The following is a 19,046-nucleotide window of genomic DNA, read 5'->3' as shown; positions in this document are numbered from 1 at the left end:
GTTGTGCATTTTCAAGAGATGAATGAACCTTCTCATCCTTCTCTCTCAAGCCTCCTAAATTTTATACATAATATGAAGTAATTTATGAACCACAAATTAAAAGCCATTGAAATGTCTCAGAAGTAAAATAATAAATAGGAGACTGCAAAAATATATTTAAAAATAAGGTGCATCAGTCAGGATATGTTAGATTGTACCCCAATAACAAACAGCTCCAAAATTTCATGGCTCATAGCAACCATGCATTTTCATTGTAAGTCAGTTAAAGTCACCCCCATCCCCACCCCCCCCAACACACACACTTCATTCTCCTGTAGGATCTAGACTGAAACTATAGCTGTCTTATGAAACATTGCCAGTTGCTCTTGGGGATCTCAGAGAAGTAATTAAATATTCATCCTTGAAGTGAAATTCAGCACTTAACTCATGACTCCAATTAGAATGATTTGGTCCGTCAGAGGACATAGGGGCTGAGGGGCAATCATAGCAGGGGCCTGAGGTGTGGGAAGATCCAGAATCATTTCAGGGGCAGGTCCACAGCCAGCAATTGTACACTTTCTAATACCCTACCTCTCTCAATATAAAAAGTGCCTTTAACCTCCACCTACCAACACAGAGTGTCTGCCTTCATGGAGGAAATGGATAGGCAGATTAGGCTAAAATCCTCACACCCATGGTTTGACATAAATTCATGAATGCATTTCATATCAAAAATAAATTTTATTCATCTGCATATGGTGATAACATCAGATGTCCATGTAAGACACTTAAATGTGCCACAACTGATCAGCAGAGAAGTGTGTTCCATAGAAGTAAGGTATGTGACTAGTGTGGCTGGCTCAGGGCTCTGCAGCTACTATACCTTCTGGTTTGGTGAATGCTTTCATTCTGATTGATGATTTCTTGCTATGTTTGTTCTACAGACCTTGAATATCATGCTTGGTTAGTAGATATAGATGAGCCGAGTTAGTAGTTCAAGAAACCCCTTATACAGTGGTCCTTGTAAACAAATGATGGAATCCGTGTCATATATCAGGAAAATTACAGCATGCCTTTCTTCCTTAAAATGAAGTGAGTCATGAACAGGGGAATTGGATCAATTAGAATAAAAATCCAACTGAGGCTGCACATAGGCCTGCTGTCTGGTTACCTTGGCAACTCAGCTCTCTTCCTGTGCCTACTGATGGTTCCGTGTGAGTCAGGAAATAATTGGAGACAGAGAAACAAGTGTGCCAGTCAACTCCTACTGCTGGGAAAGTTGGGGAGGCATCTGCTAAAAGCAAAGGGTGACATCATAAAGGGAAGAATGTGAACTTAACAAAAGAAAAAAAAGGTGTAATGTCATTTAAACAATACCCTCCCTGAAGCCTAGTTTTTATAGTACCCTAAGGTGATAGGAAAACTGCTAAGGGAGGAAAGAAATCCATAGTCCTATCTAGCTATCCATACAGAAGGAAGGACATGAGCTGGTGTGTCCGAGTCTCCTTTAAGTTATATGGTCAGTAGGAGAGAGATGAGGAGGAAAGGCAATAACTTTGGGAGGCAACTATATAATTTTCAGCAAAAAAGTTGCAATAGAGACCATTAGAGCAAGATTACTCTCAGATGAAAATAACGATTTTAAGGAATAATTAATAACATAATAGTAAGAGTGTGTTAACAGGCACACACACACACACACACACACTGCCACTCCATGTGGCATAAACACCACATGAAACCTCAGAAATGTCCTCAGTGATTGGCAGGAGAATCATAGGTTAAGAATTAACTGACCCATTTCATGGCCCTTTCTGGGCCTCTCAGTTTATGAAAATAAAATCAATTCCATTTTGCTTAAGACAAACATGTCTGGACCTGCTCTTCACCTCAGCTCTCCATAAAAGTAGACCCTCAAGTGATTCGATGGTGCAGTTTTACACTCGTATATTTTATGACAATTTTCTAGTTAGAAGGAGATACCTAATACACTGTCTTTTAAAAACTTTTTATTCATTTAGTTTTTTGAGAACCAGCTTTATTTTGTAGCTCTGGCTGTCCTAGAACTCACTATGTAGACCAGGCTGGCGGTGAACTCCCAGACATATGCCTGTCTCTGCCTCCCAGTGTTGGGGTTAAAGGTCTGCACTGTGACACCCAGCCCCTAATACACCGTCTTAAAATATGGGGTTCTGTGTTGGGAAGATTTGAAGAAAGACACACACATCCAAAATGATTGGAGAATTTCTGCACAAATTGGGCAGGTTAATTCTCAACTCCTGCACTGATACGCTTTTCTGCCTGATGTCCTCTTACATTATCTTCTATGATGGGATGGCAGGAGGCTTCAGAACTTTTCTACAGCTGTACATGGATAACAGGCAGAGACTCAGTCCCAGGCTCAGAGGCCCAAAGTTTCACAGTGTGCGCCGGGGAGAAGCGCGATGACCGACCTTTCCACTGAGAATTTTCCAGGAAGTTTCTGTCTTAGTTGAGGTTTCCATTGCTGTGATGAAATACCATGGCCAAAAAGCAAGTTGGGGAGGAAAGGGTTTATTTGGTTCATGCTTCTACGTCACTGTTCATCATCAAAGGCATCAGGACAGCAACTCAAACCGGGCAGGAACCTGGAGGCAGGAGCTGATGCAGAGGCCATGGAGGGGGGTTTCTTACTGGATTTCTCCCCAAGGCTTGCTCAGCTTGCTTTCTGATAGAACCCAGAACCACCAGCACACGGATGGCACCACCCACAATGGGCTGTGCCCTCCCCTATGAATCACTGATTAAGAAAATGCCCTATGGTCTTTCCTACAGCCAGATCTTATGGAGACTTTTTCTTAATTGAAGTTCCCTCATCTCAGATGACTTTAGCTTGTGTCAAGCTGATATAAAACTAGCCATGACAGTTTCCTAAAGAAGTCACATGCAGAGAACTTGTTAGTGACTTCCTATCACTTCCAAAGTTAGCTGGAATAGCACTTCAGCTCTGCCAGTATGACCTTTATTCTGGTGTTCGAGACCTGCCTGATGATGGGTATACTTCCCAAGTGGAGCTTGGGCTCCGGGGAGAACATCTCACATGGTTTGCAGCAGGAGCAAACACCAGAGAAAGGAGTCAGGCAGATGGCTGTCCTTTTCAGGTTCGACTTGTAACAAAGGAAAAAGTGATTGACAGGCGACCTTATGGAGGCCCACAAAGGTTTCCCAGTGACATCTGAGCTTGCTTCACCCAGCAGGACTGCATTAGCGGATTGCTTGACCATGTGTGTGGTTACCAGGTGATTGGAAGGGCCTGTACTTGGCTCTGCTGGGGGAGGTCTTTTGCTCCCTCCTTGGTACCCCTTGACATTCCTATAAACAGCCCCTTAGAAGAGACAGAAGGGGCTGGTGGGTAATGAACCAGGCCCTCCCAAGGCTATCCTATGTTTCTTTTTTCTCTATCCTTCGATCTAATATCTCTTATCCCTCTCTCAAGAGTACCTTGTCATAAAATGTGGGAGCTGGTCACCCAGCTGGGCTCTCACACAACCTGTTAATTTTTTATAGCTATGCAATTTAGATTGGCTGTTTTAAATCTGTTTGTCTTGGATTGGTTATGAAACCTGAATATTCAGTTTGAAAAATGGCTGAAGAAAGGTGAAGTCGAACTGATGCCCCCGCTCTGCCGACACTGGGGTAAGTAATTTACCTTTGCAGACTGCTCTTTTTCAATCCGCTCTTTAGCTCAATACAATATCTTAGAGTCATTAGGTGATAGGGGCCATATACCAGTTTAATTTAGAAATGATGTTGTAATGCTGTTTCAGTTAGGCATGAGAAAGCGTCTGTATTGAAAGCCATTTCCACACTTGGCAGTTTTTACTGCAGCCTGTCCATGAACAAATAATTCTTCCTAAAATCACTTAATACTTCCTCGTGAGCTTTGTGCGACACACAGATTTATATGTATATCCTTTTAGTGGGAAATGAGTTTGAATTTTACTTAGGGATGTAAGAATTATATTGCAAGCGGAAATATAAAAGGATATAATAAAACCTTCTCGCTGGTAATGTCACAGCATTGCTAATCAAAGAAAGCACAGCAGAGCCATAGAATTATCATTTTTTTTTCCTTTGTAGAATGAAGTAGAGAATGACCTTTAGTTGCTGTCAAGTAAATACAGGAGCAAAGTATTCTTTGTGAGAGGTTCTGTCACCGTGCACTGTGCATTTATCATCTCTTTGGAGATTAATTCAAATTATGACCCAACCCATACATGGAAGCCCTTGGGGGCTTACCTTATACTTCTTCCATTCTGAGATGTAGCAGGTGTTCCCTGCTCCTTTTCACTTACCCTGAGTCCTGCCATCATCCTGGACATAGACGGAATCCAGGTGCTCTCCCCATAGCCTCTTTCTTAACTTGGCCACTGGTGGCTTCTCCAGCCCTAGACTTTGTCCACATCACACAAGGATCAGTGCTGTGTTCCACTTACAAGACAGAGCCATTCACACGTAGGAAGTATGGCGCTATCTGGAGATGGGGAGAAGTCGGAGTTTACTGTTTGGTGGGCATAAAGCTTTACATGTAAAAGATGATTCAGTTCTAGAGGTCTGCTTGTATGATATCACTATAATCAACAACTATGTGTAGTTACATTTTAATTAAGTAAAGGGGACTTTTGTTAAATATACTTGCAATAAAAATAAATTTTATCAACATATGAAGAGGGTGGCAGTATGGTTCAATGACAGAGCACTTACTCAGCATGTATAAAGCACTGAATTTGGTCCCCAGCACCGTAGACATACATACACTCAAAGAGTATCATAGGCAGAGGTGGCAATATGGATAATGGTAACACAGAATGGACATCTTACCTGAACTTAAACTGTTCCTCCCGAAGGAAATTATATCTAAGCAGGTATCTAACTAATGAATGCCAACTTCCAGGGCATTGGCAGTCAAAAATCAGTAAAGAGGGAGAGGGTGGGGGCTTGGAGACTCAGAAATGAGAATGAGGATACCCTACTCACAGAACTAAGAGAAGTTCATTGAGGGCTGTGGAGATGGCTCAGTGGGCAAGAGCAGTTGCTTTGTAAGAGTGAGGACCTGAGCTCGAATCCCCAGTGCCCACATAGAAAAGATGGACATGGTGAGGAGGTAGAGACAGTGGGTCCCGAGAGTTCACTGACCAGCCACATCTGCCACAAAGTTCATTGGGTAATATTGTCTTTGGACAAAAGTAACATAAAGGCAGAAAAATGAGATAAAACGAGGCCACATGATTTAGAACCCATAAGTGATGGGAAGGACAACGGACTTTATTATAATGGAAAGCAAAGTTCATTGCAGAGTTGGAAGCAGGAATCTATGTGTTTTTAAAAGTACCACCACTATATGAAGACTACACATGAGATAGGAAGGGCCACTGGCTGCTTCTCCAGCCCTAGTATGTATGACTTTGCTCATGTCACACAAGGACCAGTGTGTGGAAGGAAGGATGGTAGAAGCAGTAGACACACCTTTAAGAGATACTGAACAGAATGATCAGTGATCCTTCATGAACTGCATGCATGCAATACAGGTGGACAGAAAGAATGAATTGCCTTCAAGTGTCTATCCTTCATGCTGTTCAGAGACATGAAACAGTGATGGCTGGCAGGCTCAGGGTGGGAGGAGAGGAATGAGTACATTTTTGGATTATGGACATTGAATATTGTTGAGATACTCAAGTACGTATTCCCAGTGGTTACTACATTTTCACCTGGAAGCAAAATCAGGGCCAGAAGCCTCTTGTTAGAACCAGGGGCATGAAGATAATCAATGGTAAGATGGCGAATGGATGGAGTAGACAGGAAGATTGAAGACCTGCTCCCGAGGGTCTGAAGACAATGAAAACACGGTACCCTGAGAGGGGAGAATAAGGAGAGCAGGAGACTGTTCACAATTAGCAAACAAAACACGGGCCTTCTCCAGGTCCTTCCAACCCTCCTTGTCTTTCTGGTGTTGGTAAGAGCCATCCCAGGGGGTACAGGTGGATTTCCAGTGCAGCATGGACCTGCTTTTTCCTGATAACTGAAGGCACCTTTTCCATATCTGTTGGACATTTTCTTGACTTCTTACAAACATCTATCTAAAACATCTATTTAAAAGCCCATTGCGGTTCCTTTCTCATTTTTGAGTTCTTTGATTTTTGCCATGGAGTTGAAGGATTTTTTAAAACTGTATTTTGGATTGCAACCCTCTACCAGATAGATGGTCTGCAGATTGCCCCTCCGTTTGGCGGGCTGCTTTCTGACGCCGCTGTCCTTTAGTCCTTTATGGTGCAGAGGGGATCTTGGCTTGGGGCAGCCCTACTTATCTACTACTATATTTGCTGTGTGCGTCTGTTGTCATGCCCAAGGACTACGGTAGCGTTCCTTCTATTCTTTCTTCTAGGAGTTTCAGGCCTCAAGTTTCTGCCCTTCTACCTGTTTTATTTTTGTGCATTATGTAAGATAAGATTTGAGCTTACAGCATTTGTTGAAGAGACTCCTTTCTTCATGTTGTCTCTCAGCATCCTCACTGAAGGTCTGTTGAACAAATATGTGCTGTTTTCCACCCTCTTTATTTTCTTGCATCAGTTATGTGTTGTTCCGTTAGGGCCGTGTTGTTTTAATGACTGTGGCTTTGTAAGATGCTTTGAAATCTGGAGATGTTGTGACTCTAGATTTATGCTTTCTTTCTGTGTCTGTCTGTCTGTCTGTCTGTATTTGTGTGACTCTGTCTCCCTCTATGTATATCTCTGCACTCCTCTCATCTAATTCAGAGTCCTTTGTAGTCCTGTGTGAAATTAGGATTTTTTTCCTATTTTTGTGGCACTGGAATTCTGGCAGGGAGGTCATTGATTCTCTAGATCCTTTGTGCAGTAGGGACATTGAAACAACATTGACTTTCCTGTTAGACAAATGTGGTAATTGTTAATGTGTTAGCTAGTTCAAACTACTGTCTTTCTTTTCAGTAGCTCTGAGGTGTCCAGTTGATAACAAGTTCCATAGCTGCTCCAAGCAGCTAAGACAGCAGGCAGTACTCTCAGAAGAGGTGGCATTTGAGATCACAACCCATCCTTCTGTTTTGTTGAAGTCACACAGGACTGTGCTCTGCGAATAGAGACTGGCAGGAGGGCTTCTCTGATATTCCTGTAGGGTGTGATTGTTCCAGCATTCATCTTGAGTGCAGGAACTTCGTGTGTGTGTGTGTATGTGTGTGTGTGTGTGTGTGTGTGTGTGATTTTGTGTATATGTGCACATGTACATACAACACACATAAATTATATATATACAAAATATATATGTATACAGCATGCAATATATAAACATATTTATTTATATATAAATCATATACATATGTATGTAATTTAGATCCCTAATGGTTATATAGAATGTGTCACTGTAACCAGAAGTGATGCTCATCATTTGTTCCTCAAAAACTGCTTTCCATCTACAGCAACTGAGAACACAGGGCTTCACAGTGTGCTTCAGTGTGAACAGCATCTCCAGCTTGGGCTCTTGAGTTAATCTCTTCAGACTGGTGTGAAGTGAGTGACAGGTGTAGGAAACAGATGTGTGGTCGTTAAACACAGTGATTCCTAGTGTGTTGCTATCACAGCCTTGTTTGGCTTCTGCTGATGGGTGCAGGGAGGGCTGTGTCTATTTTCTTCTCTTCTGTTTTGAAGAAAACATCACCTAATACAGTGTACATAATACATAGTAAGTGCTCAATGGGTATTTTATTTATTTATTTGTTCTTTCAATACAGTTTTGTTTGTTTGTTTGTTTTTGTGAGTTTGTATGTATCCTTGGCTATCCTGGAACTAGTTCTATAGATCAGGCTGGCCTTAAACTCACAGAGATCCACCTGTCTCTGCCTCCTGAGTGCTGGGATTAAAGGTGTGAGCCACCACCGCCCAGCTGAAAATTTATTAATTGAATGGGGTTACTGGATTTTATTTCCAAAAGATGTATTACTTAGAATCCTCTAAAGCAGTCATTTTGAGAAGCACCGAGCTTAACTCAAATATTTATCATATTCTAGATGGCTATGAGAGAAGGAAGGCAATAGCAACATGTAAGAAAGTCTTACATTTCGGCCACTGGTGTCACAGCACCTCTGAGCCACTAAAAGGCAGCTCCAGCACATTAGATAGGCTTGGCATCTGAATGGCTTTTCTCGGAGCGTCTATGGAACATCTGGGTTTACTGATGACACACCATTTTTTGTTATCTGGCTTCAGTTAGCCTTCCAAAACTTTTCTAGTTGCTTCTCATCATTTCTACATGAGAAAAAGTTTGAGAGAGGAAGAAAATATAATGCTGCTTCTTAGTTAGAAGTGGGTACCGTGAGTTGAGGAACCATGCCTGCATCCTTAAAGTATTTTTGTTTCACAAAACACCTTGTTATCAGCCGTCTGAGGTATCAGTTGAAGACTTGCCTGGATGGAGTGATTTTCTGTTTTGATTCTCTGTTGCATTATTTGGCTTGGCCCGGGGTGGTACTAACGTGGTTGGTCCTAGCAGAGTTCGTGCCCTATAGTACACTGAGTAGCTCAGCTTGGACTCCTTGTAGCGGTGCAAATAATATGATAAGCAGCTTGTCTGTGCCTATTTTGAGTAGAGTGAGTGTGGATGGGGCATGTTCTCTGAAATGTTTGCCTGTAATTGTTCTGTTGTTTTCCTGTATCCTCTTATCCTATCCTTGGGAAAATATGATTTTTAAAATAAAGTGTCATGGTGTGATACATTTTTCTTTATATAGTTCTTTTCTTACAAAGGGAAATTACACAAAAAGGAACAGAGTAGCATTATGCAATTGGAAGAGTGGACAGCCTTTGAAGTGTTGGGGAATCAGACAGGCAGTGATTGAATTGGTTGAGGGTGACTTTTTCAGTAAGGTGGTTTGAGTCCTGCCTCTGCCTGTTAGGTGTCTTGTACTAGAGCAAGTGGTTTAGGTTTCTACTATTTTCTGTTTATAAATCGAGAAAAGAAGTACCTTTTGGGTTTGTTTGGAAGAACTGGAGGGCATGGCCGTGCAAATGTCTTATGATCTTTCAAACTTAGTACTGATGGCGTTCTTGGTCTTAATTTGCTATTTAATATACCAAAAAGTGGTCACATCTTTGGCGCATACATAACTGAAAGGGTCGGGGTAAGACCAGCTGTGGTTCTTTTTTTCTCCTTTCTTTTTTCTTTTTTTGAGGTAGGGTCTTGCTGTTTTGGTCAGGCTGGCCTGGAACATCGATTGTAGACCCGATGGCTTCAAATCTGTGAATTCTCTTGCCTCATCCTCTGAGGTGCCGGGATCACAGGCTTGTGCCACCATGCCTGTGAAGACCTGAACCCTGTGCAGTGGCTTGTGCTTTTTGATTACATGTGGGGCTGCCATAGGGGTACTGTCACGGCTCAGGTCATTTGAATTCCTCGGCTTTGGATTTCTGAGATGGGGAATTCTCACTGGGAAATCTTGGACTTCTTTAGATGCCTGTAGTTTAAAGGGAGGAGCAGGAAAGATCTCTGGCTACTTCTAAATCAAGCTTACAGCCAATGTTTATCAGTGTAATGTTGGTCATTTTATAACTTTTGCAGGAGTGATGTTTGCCTGAATGGGGAGCCCTTTTAGAAGCTAAACTTATGATTTTGTACATTTCCCTGAGCTTAATTATATTGAAAACAAGAAGTCTTATGGATCCTGAATTGTAGTGAGTTTAGCTCTTTGCTGTCCTACCTTGGAGAGAGAAGGACTCGATTAAACTGAAAAACATAGCTTTCTAGCCCTTCAGTGACTTGACTTTAAGTGACATTAGGAAGGAGATGGGTTCCTGCCTTTGTCAGGCTCTCAGAAGATCTGTAGGTCATTTTCCTTGTTTTCCCACCCAGCACAGAGTGTAGCCCTGGCTGGCCTCATTGTCCTCTGGAGCTCTGTAGTGTCTGGAGAAGCTCCGTGAACACCTCGAATGCCACTCCATATCATAGACCTTTAGTAAATGTCAACATTTTAAAATCTGATTTTTTTTTATCAGAAAACTTTTACTCTATAAGAGGATATTGATACTGGGTATTTAAAATGAAGGAAGGTCTAGCTGGGAATTATCTTTCGAAAGGTATGTTTTTTGCTCTGTTTCTGAGTTCTTATTTCTTAAGCATATTTTAAAGAGTACTGGTGAGTAAGTATACTTTACATTGACTGGTAGCTGAGAGATACATATTTTCTTATTTCCCTTTAACCTCCTATATAACAACTAAGATAGGCAAAAATCCATACTCTGACCCTCTATCTTACCATGCTCCATATTTTTCTACTCAAGTTATCATGCATTTAGTAGGGGCCTTCTTGAGTTTCTTACAACGTAAGACTTACTAAAAAAAACCCATAAGACAGACAATCGTGTTTCCTAGTTTATACGGTAAAACTATTGCTGTCTGCAAACAGCACATAATACTGCCCGACAGCTTCCTGCATTTCCTTATGAAGATGGAAGGCACAGTCTAAAGCTGTGGAAATGGATAACAACCTCACCCATCACTATCACTCTGCTATTCAGCATCTGGCTGCCATTGGCTACGAGCAAATGGATTAGATGCCACCTCACTGTTGTGTGACAAAACTTGTCCCGGGAAGACACAACACACACATCTACTCACTCTTAACACAGACCGAAGTGTTCAGTTGGAGCTTCTAGCTCTTTCCTGGAGAAGCTGGAAAACCCCATCTGCCCTACTTCCCTCAGCCCCGCCCACACTAAAAATCTCTGAACAAAGAAATGGCACCCAAAACCTAGTTCGGTATTTCTGGCAGCCAGTCCAACCTGTCTTCCTCACATGACTAGTCTGGCCTAGAGCCTGCCCAGGGGCTTAGCTTTTGGCCATACTTAGGAACAGTCCCAGCTCCTGGCTGGCACATCATCACCCCTTGCCTAAGATCTGTAAATCTTCCCTGCCTCGGGGGTGTAGCTTCTCTGGCCTTGTTCTCTGAGACTAGTGAACCTGCCCGGGAATTGCTTTGTTCTTAATAAGCCTGTTGTTATACTTGTCATTTGTCTTGATTCAGCTTACTGTGTCAGTGGGGCAACTTACTATCTGGGAAAAAAAAAATCACAAAGTACCAGCAAAATCCAACTTGGTGAACCATTGAGTTTTATTACAGGAATATGGGTGAGGGATTCCTTGCAGGAGTAGAAATGACTCAAAGACAGCTGCACAGCCAAAGCCCACCCCAGCATGAGTGACAGCTCACAAAGCTGGGAGCCTAGAGCACAACAGCCTGTTGGTTGGAGAGTGTCCTTTCCAAGTGACTCTGGTCTAAACCTCTTGCAGGCAACTTACCCGGTTTCTGTTTCTGTTAGGCATCTAGTGTAGTCTCAAGAGTCGTCTTTGCAGCTTAGCTTGCCTGAGTCTTGGCAGCTCAGCTCCTCTGAGACTCTTCTTTACAGCTCAGCTTTACTTCCTCTGAGAGGGACTCTCAGCTTTTATTATTTACTCTGACGGTGAAGGGGGGCTTGTGAATCTGGTCAGTTTCAGGGACTTCCTGAAGCTGTTTTGGGTTGTTACCTTCCTGCTTAAGGAGCTTCCTGCAGGATGGAATGTTTCAATCCCTGGAGGAAACTGTTACACAGCACTCACAGATGTGTGCCTTGGGCCCCCACTTGTCTGCCTGTAGCGTAGCTTCTGGTGCCCTTCTTCCTGTTGTCCTGGCTTTGTCCTTAAGTGGCTGTGGTGGAATTTATAACTGGGATGTATTGGTGGCATTGTTCCTTTTATTATTCTCAAAACCCCATTTTTATCTTTTATTGTATGAAAGGGTATTGTCAGGAAGACAAATTGTACTTGCTGGAGGAAAACAATAAAATGAATTCTCTTTGTCCTTGACCATGTGTATTTGCACTGGCTTTGAGGTCAACCACACTTTGCTTTAAATCTGGCCTCTGCTACTTCTCCAGCCGTCCTGTTTTGAGCTGGAGTTACGTATTAAGACCTTATGATTTTCCAGTGATATGATTTGTATGTATCATGTTGAATGTTCCTGAGTCTCAGAAAGAGACACAAGTCACTAACAGAAGTCAAACAGTTTGTTGCCAGCCACATGCCTATATCCTGTTGGGCAACTTCCGCATCAAAGACAGGCTTTCTGGCTCCAGAAAAACCAGCAGGCTTAGCTATGCTGTGTTAGGGTCCTGGAGAAGTCCCACAAAAGGCCACCACCCATGTATTGTGGGAGGCCAGCTCCCACATTTTGAACGGTTTTTTTTATGAGAGAGGATAAGAAAATATTAGGTAGAGAGAGAGACGTAAACATTGAGAGGAAAGACAGAAATACAGGATAGCTTCAGGAGGGCTTGAATCACTACCCAATGACCCTTTCCATTTATTCAAAAGGGCTTTTTATAACAGTGCCAAGGGATGGGGCAAAAGATCTCTCCCTTGTGAGATCAAAACACACCATATAGCCGAGTGTAGACCTTTCAAAACACATGGTAACCATGCCTGTGGTCAAATCATTATGCAGCCCTGCTAGTAAAAGCAAGCTCAGATTCTCGGACCCTGAGTAGGTCCTCACTAGGAAACCTGTGTGGGTCTCCACAATGTATGCCATCAGCAAGAGCATTTATTATTCCAGCATGCTGGGGCCAACCATCCTACACAAAGGCAAAATGGCAACAACCCTGAGAGGAGCTCACATGCTCCTTTTAAGCAGAGCCAAGGAGTTCCTAAGGCAGTTGGTCATCTCAGATATGATTGGCTCATGTGTGTGGCAATCATAGTACATTCTAAATGGCTCGGCCTAGTCAGGGGCTGGTTAAGGCTACAGCTTTTCCATTTTGGGGCAGGCATGGACAAGTCCTAAGCTTTGCCCTTATTTGGTTATTACCTTGAGCTATTTATTGACTGTGGGGGCTGGCTCAGGCCTGGTATGTGCTATCTCCCTCTTCCCTGTTGTTAGGGGCATTGAAGACTGATTGCCCTTTGTTCCTGACTTTCTCAGAAACTGTTTGCTCAGTCTCAGGAAACTGAAATTGAGGACTGATCTCTGACAGAAGACTGAGCAACTTGTCATGGTGTCTGCTCAATCCTCTCAGTTGAACTTTCCTAGCTATCAAGTAAAAATAAAAATAGCTACCTTATAGGATTGGTATTTAGGGAATGTTGAAAATACATTGCTTTTAACTTAAACTCTGTCTTTTGGGCTGGAAAGTGCTCACTTGAAAAGAGGCTTGTCAAACATGCATGAAACCTGAGGTTCAGGCCTTAGCATCCCATAAACTAATATGATGGCACATGTTTGTAACTCCAACACTCAGGAGGTGGAGCATGGAGGAACAGAAATTCAAAGACATCCTTGGCTATCAAATGAATTGAGATTAGTCTGGGCTTGAGACCACATCTCAAAATAAAACACAACTAACTGACTAGCTAGCTAGCTATCCGTCTAACTAGATATCAGTCTTTCTATATCAAGTCTTAAGGTAACCTTAGTCTCCTGGTAGCTCAATGTCACTGGAAAGGAATTTATTATCTCATGTTGAAAAGCAGCAGAATCCCAGAATCCATATGATTTTAGATGACTGAGACATAGGGACCTTTAGCAGTCTAGACTGCAAATCGCTGGTCTCAGATGTGCACAGTCTACTGGAAGTTTGGATGCTTGTAAAGAGATTGAGGGATCTTGGCTAAAGCACTGGCACTAAACTAAATGAAGAGGCCAGGGGATAGATGATGGGATGGAAGCAAAGAGATTAAACACAGAGACAACGGTATAGCTCTCACCTAGTTTTAAAGTATGCTGCAATGTGCGGTTGTATATCCTTTATCCCAAATCCTTGGAACCAGAGTGTTTTAGATCTCAGAGCTTTTCTGATTTTGATAGAATTTATTGACTGGGTGTCCCTAACCTGAAAATAAGAATCTTGAAGTACTGCAACAGCAGAACTTTCTGCAGATGCTATCTATGTTTAAACATGTTTTGGAACAACAGTTCTCAATCAGTGGGTTGTGACCCTTTGGAAGTCAAATGACCCCTTCACAGGGGTCACCAAAGACCATCAAAAAACACAGGTATTTACATTACAATTCATAACAGTAACAAAATTACAGTTATGAAATAGAAACAAAAAATAATTTTATGGTTGGAGGTCACCATAACATGAGAGACTGTATTAAAGGGTCACTGCATTAGGAAGGGTGAGAATCACTGTTTTAGAGTTTGGAAGATTTGATACTTTGGATTTTCAGATTAGGAATCTTCAACCAGTATAGGTTTTATTCCCAACAGCAGTTTGTTTAGATAAAGTTTTGTAGTTAAGACAAACTAAAGGCTGGTTGGGAATCACTAGTGTAATATGAGAAGGAATATAGTTGTAAGTAGAATGGTTTTCTAAAAGAATAAAATCCTTATTACTCAGCAGTCAGACCATATCTAGTGTGTGTGTGTGTGTGTGTGTGTGTGTGTGTCGGGGGGATGGGATGGGGGGTGCGGTGGGTATATGAGTGTGGAGGCCAGAGGTTGATTGGCCAGTTAGCATGTGGCAGCCTCCTGTTACCTCCCCTCCTCCCCACTGGGGCCATAGAGTGCACATAGCCACACCTACTTTTACATTAGGTGCTGGAGACCTGAACTCAGGCCTCATGCTCACGCACCAAACAATTTACCCATGGTAATCTTCCCAGGCCCACGTATCTACTGCTCTTTGATTAGAACTCAGTTTGCATTCTCCACTGGCCACAGCCATGTGCTTGCAGCTGGGCATTCGTTTGCACTGATGAAGGCCTTCCTGACCATTTTATTGTAGGAACTGCTAACTCTTGGAGTTTTAGCCTGGGGGAATTATCACTGTCTTCAAATACTTAGTGAGCTGTCATGTATAATTGGGAGTGGATTTGATCTGTGTGGTGCCAGAGGGTAGGAGAGAAATGATGAATGGGTCAGTCACTAATAAAAATTCTGGATTTCTCATAAGCAAGGCCATCTTGCCTGCTAGAGACTTCTTAAGCTAAGCTGCCTGTTTCGTTGGTGTGGTGATAAGTTCCCTGCCAGTAGAAGTCTTCAAGGAACTGTTGGGTAGACCCTATCAGGGAGAACACAGGCAAAATTTCTGCTCTCACTAGGTCTGAGGACCTCGACTATCCCTTCTAAGCCTAAAATTGCTTCATATGGAAAAAAAGAGACACCGTGTTTGCAACTGAGCAAACCATTTCCTCTTAAAGCTGAGAGGGAAGTATTTCTACTATGGAGATCACCTTTACAAGAGATTTAAATTTTTTTTTATCAGTAAGTATTATTTTATTTTTATTTAGGAATAGAAATAGGAGTTTGCTAATTTGGAATTAGACAATTGTTCAGGAGCCCAGATGTCTGGGTAAGCTTAATTTCCCTGAGGAAATATGGTTGATAAGCCATAGGGGTAAGGATGTCATTGACTAGGGACCATAGAGCAATATAGAAGGGGTCAAATATTTCTCCCTAAATATCTATACACTCCAAGTCCGTAACAGCTGAGCTCCATGGAAAAAAGAGCCATAACAAGAAACATGGCAACTCTTGGTATTTTGATTGGTAGTTGTTCTTGCTTGTATTTGAAATGTCCCCTATAGAATGCTTTATTCCCACTTAATGCTTGTTTCTCATGCAGTCTTGAAGGTGGTAGAGTCTTTCAGAAATGGGGCCTAGATGGCAGAAGCAGCTCTCCCTCTGAAGACTCTGTCCACTTAGTTCTGGCCATGTGCTCACTGCTTCCTGCCCGCTACCAAGGAGTCTCTGCAGACATCCATTACCATCTGAAAGAGGTGCTACTGCTACCACATCCCCGCCTCTGCTCCCCCCATAGTGGGCTGAAATCTCTGTGAAACTGTGAACAAAATAACCATTCCCCCATTATGTGGTGATTTCTGTTGGATATTTTGTCACAGTGACAAAAACAGCTAATCCATATCACAGGACAAGTGAGAGAAGAATCATTCTATCTCTAGTTTATCTCTCAAGAAACATTGCAACTGAGCGGTCTGAGGCGTGCATCTTCTGGAATAAAAAAAAAACTTTAAAAAGAAAACAAAAGTCTCTTCTTAGTATGAGCTAAAGGGCAGATGTTAAGATTCCCTTTTAACGACTTGTCAAGAAATAGATTAAATGAACAAATCATATTTTTTTTTTTTTTTTTTGTTTTTTTGTTTTTCGAGACAGGGTTTCTCTGTGTAGCTTTGCGCCTTTCCTGGAGCTCACTTGGTAGCCCAGGCTGGCCTCGAACTCACAGAGATCCGCCTGGCTCTGCCTCCCGAGTGCTGGGATTAAAGGCGTGCGCCACCACCGCCCGGCCTGAACAAATCATATTTAAAGAACAAATTTACTATCAGTTTTGAAAAGTCTCTATCACTAGTCTTTCTGTATACTTTATAGAAACCTGATCAAAATGAGTTACTTTTAAAATATGAGTCTTACTAAGTAAGACACTTTCTGAAAAGCCTGGATACACATATACAATGTAAGTCAAACTAAAGGTAATCTCAAACAAATAAGGCAGTTACAAGCCTGGGGGCCTGACTGGAGCTGTGTCCAAGGTATGTTGCAATGTGTTTAATTAGGAGAACAGTGGCTTAGAAGAAGAGTATGTGGGTTTCCTGGCAGGAGCCATCTTTTCTTATATCTGACTAGAAGCTAGTGTGTAGCCTGAGCTGGACCAGCAGACACCCCCTCTCTGCAGAGGGGGACTCTTTGGACCCTGATGTCAGTAATCATTCACAGAGTTCCAGTCACTGAAATAGCCATATAATAAGCCATCTCAGTACATAGGGCTATAAAGCAAAGCTGTTTTATTTGCCTATGTGTCTCTGGATCAGCCACAGACTATATAAGGAAGGGGATGAGGTGGTTGTCAGATACAGAGAAGTATGAGTCATTACTCATCTGTCATAGTTTTGTGTAGTTTTTATTTTTTGGGAGCATGTGACTCTTGATTTTGGTCAATAGAATATGGAGTACAGTGGTGTGGGTAGGAAGGAATTAGCATGTATTGAGAGGGCCAAGGATTTTATGACTTGGCTCACAACTTGTAAGCTTGGTGTGGAAGCACTGAGATTCAGGGGCATGATAACTTGTCTAAGGTCAGAGCAAGCAATTCACACTCAGCAGGTGGACCTCAGAAAGCATAAGCAAACCGTCAAGAGAATATCAAGTCTCAGAAATGATTCATTTTAGGGAGACATATTGCTCCATAATCTAAATTTGTTTCTGTATGTTGGATCACAATACATAATAAAATTATTGTCTTTTTTTTTTTTTTTAAAATCAAAGCTATTTAATTACCCTGTATGGCCTCCCATAAATGTGTAAAAGAAGAGTGTTCAGAACCAAGGACCACAAAAATACTCCAGGATGTCCCCAGTTTGGATTTATCTGAAGGGTACAGAGTGCTGTATTCCACTGACAGGACTTTTAATCAGGCCATGAGTGCACAACCTTTCTACATACTAAACCTCTTTCTTATTAGCGTTGTGCTAACATTTCTCTGAAATGTAAAGACAATCACGATCTGAGTGACGATCTGAATTCTTGGATGAAAATTAGAACATCAACTTGTCTGATTTTAGAAACAAAGAGTACAGGAGGTGAAGAAATAGTTTGGGTGTAATGCCCTGGGTTTCAGTCATAGCATTGGACTCAGATGTTGTGTCTGAGGTAAGAACAAAACACTCTGTCAGAGTCTGTTACTATTTCTTTGTTGATCTCTTTTTCTTCTATCATGCAAAGTGGAATTTTCCTTATGAAATCAGCGCACATCTTGAAATGTCTTCTTTTATTTGCAGAATGAAACTATTTCATTACTTGGAGGAGAAAGAGCCTTCTAAAAGGTATCAGGGAAATAGACACATTTTTCAGTGATGGTTTCTTTGAACTGAACTGAGGTGGCAGGCTGGTAGTTTTATTTGGACCTTAGCCTTTTGAGTTTTTTTTTTTTTTTTTTTTTTTTTTAAATACCTACCTAACATTAATAAAAACCACAAATGAACAAACTGGGAATCATTTGATAGAAAACAATGGGAGGAAAATGTCCATACATGGACCCAAATCTCTGCTTGTGAAGAATTAACACAGTTGCTTGAATTTCTCAGGGTGTTTTGTTGGTTCACTGAAATTCTTTTTAAAGCCGTCATTGTTTGTGCTCACCAAGGAAAGCATGGGCTGCAAAGTTATCTTAAAGCCAATTTAGAGCAAGGTAGACAACAGAATTCTGCTAATGCTCTAAAGTATTATTAAGTATCACAGTTTTTTTGAAACATGAACCAATTCAAAGAAATGAAAGACAAGTCATTGGGTTGCTACCATTCTATATTCCTATAATTATGCCCAGTTTTAGGAATTATGAAGGGTGTACTTTGTGAATGTTAACTGTAGTATTTTTTCATTTTTTTAATTAAAACAGAATTATACTGTTCCTTCCCTTTACTTCCCTCCTCACAACTCCTACAATGTCCTCAGCTCTTGTTCTCTCTTACATTTGTGCCCTTTTTTCTTGAATTGTTATTGTTACATCTATCTATATCTATATCTACATCCATATATCTATACAACCTGTTGAGTGTGTTTAGTGTTGCTTGGATGTATATAGTTTCAAGGTTGACTACGTGGGTAACCAATTTACATGGTCTTCCCCAGGGAAGTTTATTTCTCCTGTTCTTAGCATTCTTTTTCTTTCTTTCTTTCTTTCTTTCTTTCTTTCTTTCTTTCTTTCTTTCTTTCTTTCTTTCTTTCTTCCTTTTTTTTTTTTTTTTTTTTGGTTTTTTGAAACAGGGTTTCTCTGTGTATCTTTGTGCCTTTCCTGGATCTCGCTCTATAGACCAGGCTGGCCTTGAACTCACAAAGATCCACCTGCCTCTGCCTCCGAGTACTGGGATTAAAGGCGTGCGCCACCACCGCCCGGCTTTAGCATTCTTTAGTTGCCTGTGGTTCTTGGTGTAGGGCTGGGACATGGTGAGATTTCCCCCTTCCATGTTAACATGTCTACTAGTGTTGTCCTTGTTCAGGTCTTGTTTAGTCAGCCATATTGTCGAGGTATCCTCAGTGA

General features: G+C 41.7%; 1 protein-coding gene across 2 annotated transcripts in view; it reads left to right on the top strand.

The window, feature by feature from the left end:
• Tmem117 (transmembrane protein 117) overlaps positions 1–19,046 on the top strand; it is a 448,299-nt gene that overhangs the window by 97,090 nt on the left and 332,163 nt on the right. Inside the window, exon 1 of one of the 2 annotated variants that reach the window (XM_028869296.2) lies at positions 3,477–3,654. The exons of the other annotated variant lie outside the window; for it this stretch is intronic. The gene's annotated coding sequence lies outside the window, so the exon portion shown is untranslated. Of the gene's footprint in view, positions 1–3,476; positions 3,655–19,046 lie in introns of those variants that run through there. 2 annotated transcript variants of the gene reach the window in all.

Source organism: Peromyscus leucopus, chromosome 20 (genome assembly GCF_004664715.2).
Source record: "Peromyscus leucopus breed LL Stock chromosome 20, UCI_PerLeu_2.1, whole genome shotgun sequence".
Classification (NCBI taxonomy): Eukaryota; Metazoa; Chordata; class Mammalia; order Rodentia; family Cricetidae; genus Peromyscus; species Peromyscus leucopus.
Note: the sequence above shows the minus strand (reverse complement) of the source record. Positions and strands in the feature narration are given on the sequence as shown.